The following is a 10,191-nucleotide window of genomic DNA, read 5'->3' on the forward strand; positions in this document are numbered from 1 at the left end:
CTAAATGTCCATCGACAGATGAATGGATAAAGAAGATGTGGTACATGTATACAGTGGAGTACTATTCAGCCATAAAAAAAGAATGAAATAATGTCATTTGCAGCAACATGGATGGACCTAGAGATGATCATATTAAGTGAAGTAAGTCAGAAAGAGAAAGACAAATACCATATGATATCACTTATATGTGGAATCTAAAATATGACACAAATGAACTTATCTACGAAACAGAAACAGACTCACAGACATAGAGAAAAGTCTTGTGATTGCCAAGGGGGAGGGGCTGGGGGAGGGATGGATTGGGAGTTTGGGGTTAGCAGATGCAAACTGTAATATATAGAATGGATACACAACAAGGTCCTACTGTAGAGCACAGGGAACTACAGTCAATATCCTGTGATAAATCATAATGGAAAAGAATATGAAAAAGAATGTATATATATGCATAACTGAATCACTTAGCTGTACAATAGAAACTAACACAACACTGTAAATCAACTATACTTCAGTTAAATAAATAAATAAATAAATAAAAAGAATTTGCAGTCCATAAGCTTTTGTATAGCTTCTACAAGCTGTTCCATATATTCACATTTCCGATAAATTCCTTTTTTTCCAGGGTTTATAATTCTTTTGTTTTCAGTTGAGGTTACACTGATTTATAACATTATATGTTTCATGTTTACAACATTATATTTCTACTTCTGTACACCCTACAGTGTGCTCACGACCGAAAATTTAGTTTCCATCCATCAACATACAGTTGACCCCTTTCCCCATTTCGCTGCCCTCAACCCTTCCCCACCTTCTCAACTACGACTCTGTTCTCTGTATCTACATGTTTGTTTTTGTTTGGTTTGGTTTGTTCACTTATTTGGGAGTTTTTGTTTGTTTATTAGTTTTTTATATTCTACATATGAGTGAAATCATATGTTATTTGTTATCATTCTTGTATCTAAAGGCTTCTAACTAATCATGAGTTACCAGGTGCCCAACCTGCAGGACATACCCAGGAAGAAAGCCACCCCAAAATGTCAAAGGTATCAATAATCTTTGAACAAAATTTATGCAGATTCTTCCTATCAGTTTCCCAATTAGTGGGAACGAAGACAGCTCCAAGTTGTCCAATAAAATAAGCAGTCTGAGGTACGATATGAAAAAAAAGATGTAAAATATTTTGTTAATAATTATTATTTTGATTTTCTGTTGAAATAATTTTTTATATATTAGGTTAAATAAAACATTAAAATTATAAATAAATAAATAAGCAGTCTGATGATATATCAGTAAAGCCTCACCCCCATTCTTCTCTCCAAGTCTCTCCCCAGTGCATATGAATGACTTCTTCCCAATGCCCTAGTGCAGGGCCATGGTTGACTCCATCTAGACACTGAAATGGCCACAACCCCTGATCTGAATCTGCCACCCATCCTTTTTTTTTTCTTTTTTTTTCTTTCTTTTATGTGGCTGTGTTGGGTCTTTGTTGCTACACATGGGCTTTCTCTAGTTGCGGTGAGCGGGGTCTACTCTTCGTTGCCATGTGCGGGCTTCTCACTGCGGTGGCTTCTCTTGTTGCAGAGCACGGGCTCTAGGCACGCAGGCTTCAGTAGTTGCAGCACACTCAGTAGTTGTGGCGCACGGGCTTAGTAGCTCCGCAGCATGCGGGATCTCCCGAGACCAGGGCTCGAACCCGTGTCCCCTGCCTTGGCAGGCGGATTCTTAACCACTGCGCCACCAGGGGAGCCCCTACCCATCTTTTCTGGGGGCACAGGACCCCTCAGCTCCTCCCTAGGGTCTCCTCTGCAGCCCCTTCCCAGCCAACTTCCTACAAAGGCTACAGCCCACTATAACCACAGTATAACGAGAGGCTGAGAGGAGGGGGAGAAGCAAGAAATCAGGGTCCCAATAAGCCAGACCAGTATTAGATTCTATTCTCTGTGCTTACGGAAAGGCTTTTGACATTTGAGGGGTTAGCAACCTATTTTATCTATTCTCCGAAGACTAAAAAAGTCCACAAAGGATAACACTCTTTTCCCTTTGCTGAGATAAAATTTGAATGATGTACTTCATGTATTCATTCAATCGAAAAATATCTGTTGAGCCTCTTTTCCATGCCAGGCACTAGTGCAAGACGCTGGCATTCAATGATGAGCAAGACACAAGTCTGCCTGCAAAGCAGTCAGATGGAGGGGTAATGCAGACAAGCAGAGGGGCGGGTACAGTGCGATCTCAGCGTTATCCAAGCTGTGCCAGGGAGCCCTGGTGCCAGGGGCAGGGCCTGCAGGTGAGCCTGCATGTGGATCCTTCTGTGTGGACCACTCCGCTGGTGACGGAGCTCATCCTCTGCTCAGCTCCGCATCTCAATATGGCCTTCCTGGATGCTTTCATCACGGATACGCAGGAATTTTCATTACTAAATAAGCAGTAATCCAATGAATTTTCATTACTAAACTGACATCTGAAGTCAGTATTTTCATTTATTCTTGCCCACATTTCGAGAGTAGAATGCTCTGCTTTTGCACATAGTTCCTCAACCTCGGCACTACAGACCTTTAGGGCTGGATAATTCTTGGTTTCAGGGGCTGCCCTGTGCATTGTAGGACGTTTAGCAGCATGCCTGGCTTCTACCCACTAGATGCCGGTGGCACTTCCTTCTCCCAGCTGTGACAACCAAAAAATGTTTCCAGGCCTTGCCCAGTCTCCCCTGGGCCCCCAGCAAATCACTGCTCTTTGGCTATTCACAGATTTGAGTAGCCCTGAAGGCCTCTGAACATTTCCCCTTAGAGTGTAGAGGTGTGCTACTCACCAGAGTGGTCAGTAGAGCATTTTGTGAATTCCAACCTGCTATGGCCAAGCTCCGAGAAGCACAGAGAGCAGTGTTCAGGGAATACACAGCGGGGAGTGGGCGAGAAGGAAGGGCTGCACTATCATCAAAGCCTCCGATGCAGGGGCTTCCCTGGTGGCGCAGTAGTTAAGGATCCGCCTGCCAATGCAGGGGTCGCGGGTTCAAGCCCTGGTCCAGGACGATCCCACATGCTGCGGAGCAACTAAGCCCGTGAGCCACAATTACTGAGCCTGCACTCTAGAGCCCGCGAGCCACAACTACTGAAGCCCGCGAGCCACAACTACCAAAGCTGGCACGCCTGGAGACCGTGCTCCACAACAAGAGAAGCCACTGCAATGAGAAGCCCATGCACCGCAATGAAGAACAGCCCCTGCTCGCCACAACTGGAGAAAGCCTGCGCACAGCAACAAAGACCCAACGCAGCCGAAAATTAAATAAATAAATAAATAAATAAATTTAAAAGAAAGGAAAAAAGGCTCCGACGCAGCCTAAGTGGCGTCCACTTAATCCATCAGGACACAGGCAGCCACTGAGGGCTTTAGAGCAGGCAAGTGACCAGAATCAGACTTCAGGACGATACCAAGGCAGCAGAATATCGGACAGATTAGAGGAATGACAGTTTGGAAGCAGGGGACCAACAAGCTTTGGGGACAGGCCTGGCGACAGGTGATGGCATTCCGATCTAGGAAAGTGGCAGAGTCAGCTGGAAGTCAAAAAAAGGCCTATGAGGCATCTAGGAGGTAGACCCTACTAGGAACAGGTGGAGAGTGGAGAGGCCGGGGAAAAGGGGCCTCAAGGCTGAGGCAGTGGGAAGCACAGGAAGGGCTGGGGGCTGGTCGGCTGAGCGGGGTCTGAGCCACAGCCTGGCTCTGTGCTCCACACTTGTTTCTTCATCTAGAAATGGAGAGGAGATGAAACACCTTGTGCACCCCCCGCACGGAGCCTGGCACTGGGTGCTTCTCCCCACAGGACCCCCCGACAGAGACAGAGAAACCACAGTGGGCAAACTGGCCAGGTAGACGGCAAGATCAGGTCTGGTTGCTTATGAAGGTCTAATTTGCACACGATAAAATTCATCCTTTTAAAGCGTACAGTTCACTCCTTCTTGGTAAATTCACAAAGGTATACAACCATCACCCCAAAAAGAACCTCCATGCCCATTCTCCCCTCCCCCCCACCCATGGCAACCACAAATCCACTTTGTCACTAGAAGTTCCCTATAGTAAATGGAATCATTATAGTGTGTGGTCTTTTGTGACTGGCTTGTTTTACTTAGCATGTTTTCAAGGCTCACCCATGTCATAGCTTGTATCTGTACTTCGTTCCTTTTTACTGCCAAATAATATTCCATGGTGTGGATGTAACATTTTGTTATCCATTGTTATCCAATCTAACTGTCCATCAACTAATGAATGGATAACATTTTGTTATCCATTACTATCCATGGACAGTTAGACTGCTTCCACTCTTTGGCTATTATGATTAACGCTATAGCAATCGTGTACAAGTCTTTGTATAAATATGTCTTCACCTCCCAAGTACACACCTGGGAGTGGAATTGCTGGGTCACATGGTAACTCTATGTCTAACTCTTTGAGGAACTGCCAGACTGTCTTCCAAAGCAGCACAAGATCACTTCTGAACCCTTGGTGCTGAGGTGTCAATGCGGTAATCATAATTCAAGTCTAGAGGAAAGCAGACGAGTTTGCAAGTGAGTGACAGCGGAGAGAATACAGGCTACGGAAGAAAGGAAGTGAAACCCCCAGGAAAGCCTCCTCCTTCATTTGTCTGGGCCACAGCTTCCTGAGGGGTCACAGAGAACATGCCACAGGACAGCAGCAAAAGTCAGACGATGTGACGAACATAAAAACACTTTGACAAAGCAGAGAGGGACATACGTGTTTTTTTCTAATTTCACAGGAATATCCAATGGCAGTATGTGTTTCAATAACGCCAGCTTTGTACAAAAGAGGCAAATGTAAAACGTGCTGCTGAAGGACAGAAGCAGCTTAACTGTAGAACCGGAGTGTCTCCACGGAGTTTGCTGAGAACTGGAGACCAACTTATCCATCGCACCTTTGTGGAAGGAGCTCAGGAAAGAGAACGGACATTCGCAGGAGTGGTTAGCTCAAGGATAATACTTCTGATCAAAAGTTAAGAGTAGAATTCACAGTTATCTCAAAATAAAGTTTTTAAAAAGCCAGTGAGGGAGTTCCCTGGCAGTCCAGTGGTTAGGACTAGGCACTTTCACTGCCGTGGCCCTGGGTTCAATCCCTGGTCGGGAAACAAAGATCCCACAAGCTGCGCAGTGTGGCCAAAAACCAAAACCAAAAAATCAAAACCAAAAAACCAAAAAAGCCAGTGATACATTTAGGGTAAAACCAACAATGCAAAATATATATGCATCTTTAAGAATTTTTTGTAATTTCCCAATTTTCAACAATTGATTACATATTTCTTTTATAATCACAGAAGGAACACAAGTCAAAAAAGGGCAAAATATACAAAACATATCAAAAAGCAATGGTCTGCACATTGACATATTCCTCAAAGTGTTTACATAACCCCTGTCACACCTTTGATTGCACACCAGGCAATATGATCTATTCTCTCCTGCCAGTGGGTATAAAATAAACGAGGATTAAAGTCAAAGTGCTTCTGGAATCAGCTCAAAGAATGCCAGTCCTATTCCCTTTTCTTTGTCTTTCTCCAGTGAGGGTATTTGGGAAGTACTCATTATGCCAGACTGTTTCCAGTTTAAGGCAGGGTTGGAGCTGCTTGGTGACACAAGGCAGGCCACAGCCAGTGACCCAGGTGCCCATGTGACCAGTTCTGTTAAGCAAGATGAAGGCGTGGCCTTCTCCTTGATGGGGTGGGGCCCTGCGGGTTAGGCGTGGAAAGGCTCACCAGCCTCACAAACCTCCCGGCCAGCAGCCCTGCTACCCCCCAACTGATGCCCACCTCCAGGACCGGCCCCGGAAGACTGACGGCCAACCTCTGCTGGGCGCCGTTGAAGACAGCCTGGGTCCATCCCTCTGATCCTCTTCTTCTTTTTGGGGATTTGAAGGTTAACTTTTGATGCAAAACTATGAAGCCTTAAAGTTGATTGATCTTAGTCTTTTTTAATACTGACTATGGGTCTTTGTCTTAATTGTGTCAACTCTAGGTCTAATTAAATAGCTTCTGATTAAAGTAGAAGGGCCCAAGCCACAGACTGCTCCCCAAACAACCCCTGAACGATTTAAACCATCTTGCAGTCTTCCCCCAGAAAGCGAAAACAAATACCGTACCCTTTGTATTTCCCAAAATATGGGAATGAAAAAACTCTGGCTTCACTTCAAGATCAGGGTGAGCAAAACGTTCATCACAGGGACGCCGCAGAGGAGGCTGAGGGCGAGTCTCTCCTGACCTCTGGCCAGAGCTGGCTGGCAGGGCCAGCTGGCACACCTAGACTGCAAGGCCAGCGTTCTGTCACCAAAACACACAGCTGAAATGGAGGAATGCAGGCCTCTAGCCAGGGCAGATGGCTATGGGTAAATGTTAATTAATAGTAAATGACACCAGACGATCACAGTAACTGATGTAAGGGACAGGGTAAATAAGGGGAAAAATGACAAAGGACGTAACTAACAAGCCCAACTTCCTTGTCTGAGGATTCTACTTATTTTCACGGTTTTATTCCTTCCCCATTCATGAGAACTCCACCCTCAGGACCTAATCACCTCCCACAGCTCCACCTCCAAATACCATTCAATTAGGGATTAGGCTTCAATATACGAATCTGGGGGGAGACAGAAACATTCAGTCCTCTGCCCCCAACTCCAATCAGCGAGCAACTTTCCTCAATTCTTTCTCTGCAGGGTACTTCATGGGCATCTTACCCCGTCATGCTCGTCATCAGCTACCCAAGCTGACTGACCCTTATAACCTCAAAGACAGCAAGAGGCTCTCACAGGTCTCCCCGCCTTCGGTCTCCCCCCACTGGTAGCATGACACAGCCAGGATTCAAAACCATGGCTGGCCGACCCCAAAGCTGCTCCCTCTCTTCAAAACACCCTAACGTCCTCCAATGCCCCATTCAAAGTCCCAGTTCAGGGGCTTCCCTGGTGGCGCAGTGGTTGAGAATCTGCCTGCCAATGCAGGGGATACGGGTTCGAGCCTTGGTCTGGGAAGATCCCACATGCCGCGGAGCAACTAGGCCCGTGAGCCACAACTACTGAGCCTGCGCGTCTGGAGCCTGTGCTCCGCAACAAGAGAGGCCGCGACAGTGAGAGGCCCGCGCACCACGATGAAGAGTGGCCCCCGCTTGCTGCAACTAGAGAAAGCCCTCACACAGAAACGAAGACCCAACACAGCCAAAAATTAATTAATTAATTAATTAATTAAGAAAAAAAAAAAAAACAAAGTCCCAGTTCAGGTTTTTCCAAGTCTAACAGTCCAACCTTGCCAGACCGTCCCCTCCATTCAAACGGTGACATCCCCACCCCCATTAAATGGCTGATACATTTCTGCTTTGGTTTCCATTATTCTGCCCACCCAACATGACCTTCTCTAGTTCCAGGCTTACCTACATCCTATCTCTTTCATGAACCAGTTCAATTATACCTCCTAAATTCCCACAGCAATCATTCACAAGTTATTTAGCAATTAAGTACTATTATTATGACATCTTATCTATTATCATCTTGAATATTTTTCCCCCCTTAGGCCACACAGCGCAGCATGTGGGGTCTTAGTTCCCCGACCAGGGGTCCCCTGCATTGGAAGCGCAGTCTTAACGACTGGATCGCCAGGGAAGTCCCTATCATCTTGAATTTTAGCTCGGAGTAGGGAATCCTCATAGATTGCTGATGGGAGAACATACTGGCAGTTCCTTAAAAAGCTAAACATAAAATTACCATTTTTACCATAGACTTCTAGGTATCTATCCAAAAGAAATGGAAATACCCACTCCACTCACACACAGACTTGCACAAGAATGTTCCTAATGGCCAAAAAGTAGAAACTTAAATCTTCATCATCTGATGAATGGATAAAACGTGGAATATCCAAACAATGGAATATTATGCAGGAATAAAAAGGAACAAGCTACTAACGTGAAGGAACCCTAAAAATATGATGCTAAGTGAAAAGACACAAGGGACCACATACTGTATCATCCCATTTATGTGAAGTATCCAGAAAAGGCAAATTTAAAGAGAAGGAAAGTAGACTAGTGGTTGCCTGGGGCTGGGAGTGGGAACAGGGATCTTTCGGGGAGATAAAAACGTTCTCAAACGGGTTTATGGTGATTTTTGCACCACCTGGTAAATCAAATCACTGAACTGTACACTTGAGTCCATTTTATGTGTAAAATGTATTTCAATAAAACTGTTAAAGTTTTTTTTAATTATAGTAGGCGCTCAAATATTAGCAGAGTATCTAATCTTACTTGTTTATATATTTTCTCGCCACCCTCGCCCCTGCAACTTGACCCTAATCTTGAGGGCAAGACCAAGTCTCCCACGTACTGTCCTGATTTTCAATACAAGTTGCACCTAACCCAAACCTATACACACACTGTGTTCACAACCATTTGTGGATGTGATTTTTGCCTTGTCAGGCTATGGAGTGGGTGACGCCACCAGGAGGGAAATGGTGTCTGTGGATAGACAGGCAGAATAACCGTGTCTGAATCCCAGCTCCTCCACTTCCTAGCTGTGAACTCAGGGCACTACCCGCTGCGAGCCCATTCTCCAGGCCCAAAATGGGAAAAACTGTGGTAGCTACCTTGTAAGATTGTTCTGAGGATGACATGAAATGATCTGGAGAAAACGCTTAGCCCGGTGCTTGGAACATGTAACAACAGCTCATTGAACGTCGGCTTCAAACACACAAACTCGACCACAAATGCACACACACCAGAGGAATCTCTTTAAACAGGAAACAACCTTCAACAACAGAGGGGACGACTACAGATGACCCACCCCTCTTCTTCTCATCCACCAGGCGAGGGGCCCTGGGATGTCTCTTCTCCCTTCCAAGCTCACTGAAATTCATCTGTGACCAGAAATACTGTTAATCATCTAACAGGAGGAACTCGACAGTGCCCACGATTTTCATCATTTAGTTTGTCTGACTCTCCATCCTCTCTCATCCTACAAGGTGGAATTTCACTTCCTGGCTCCCTCGGTGTGAGCAGGGCCACACATCCAGTTTTAACCAACGAACCAACGATGAGAGGAAGTGACGTGTCACTTCCAAACCAGAGCATGCGTCTGTACAAGACTCTCCGGGAGGAACTAATGAGCGGCCCAGCTGCGGCTGCTCTGTCAGCTACGTGAGGCCAACGTGGGGCGGGTCCCCCGCTAACCTGAAATGGTCAGGGAGGATGAGCGGGAAATAAACCTGCTCTATGTCGTTTTGCATCACCCAGCCTCGCCTGACAAAGTCACAAGGCTCTCAGGCTGTGAAACTGTACATTTTATAGTTTGTTTTTTTAATAAGATTTTTTTTTTAATAAGATTTTTTTAAATTAATTTATTTATGTTTGGCTGTGTTGGGTCTTCGTTTCTGTGTGAGGGCTTTCTCTAGTTGCGGCGAGCGGAGTCCCCTCTTCAGCGCGGCGCGCGGGCCTCTCACTGTCGCGGCCTCTCTTGTTGCGGAGCACAAGCTCCAGACGCGCAGGCTCAGTAGTTGTGGCTCACGGGCCCAGTTGCTCCGCGGCATGTGGGATCTTCCCAGACCAAGGCTCGAACCCGTGTCCCCTGCATCGGCAGGCAGATTCTCAACCACTGCGCCACCAGGGAAGCCCCTGTTTTTTTCTTTATTTATTTTTGGCTGCGTTGGGTCTTCATTGCTGCGCGTGGGCTTTTTCTAGTTGTGGCGAGCGGGGACAACTCTTTGTTGCGGTGCGCGGGCTTCTCATTGCGGTGGCTTCTCTTGTTGCGGAGCACGGGCTCTAGGCGCGCAGGCTCAGTAGTTGTGGCTCACGGGCCCTAGAGAGCAGGCTCAGTATTTGCGGTGCACGGGCTTAGTTGCTCAGCGGCATGTGGGATCTTCCCAGACCAGGTCTTGAACCCGTGTCCCCTGCATTGGCAGGTGGATTCTTAACCACTGTGCCACCAGGGAAACCCTGAAATTGTACATTTTAAATCTCTCACCTAAAAAAAACCTTCCTGGGACTTCCCTGGTGGTCCAGTAGTAAAGAATCCGCCTTCCAATGCAGGGGACATGGGTTCGATCTCTGGTCAGGGAACTAAGATCCCGCACGCCTCAACAAAGCGCCTGCGTGCTGCAACTAAGACCTGGTGCAGCCAAAAATAAATAAAATAAATAAATTCTCAAAATAAATAAATAAACCTTCC

The sequence above is a fragment of the Balaenoptera acutorostrata genome, chromosome 8 (assembly GCF_949987535.1).
Source record: "Balaenoptera acutorostrata chromosome 8, mBalAcu1.1, whole genome shotgun sequence".
NCBI classification, from domain to species: Eukaryota; Metazoa; Chordata; class Mammalia; order Artiodactyla; family Balaenopteridae; genus Balaenoptera; species Balaenoptera acutorostrata.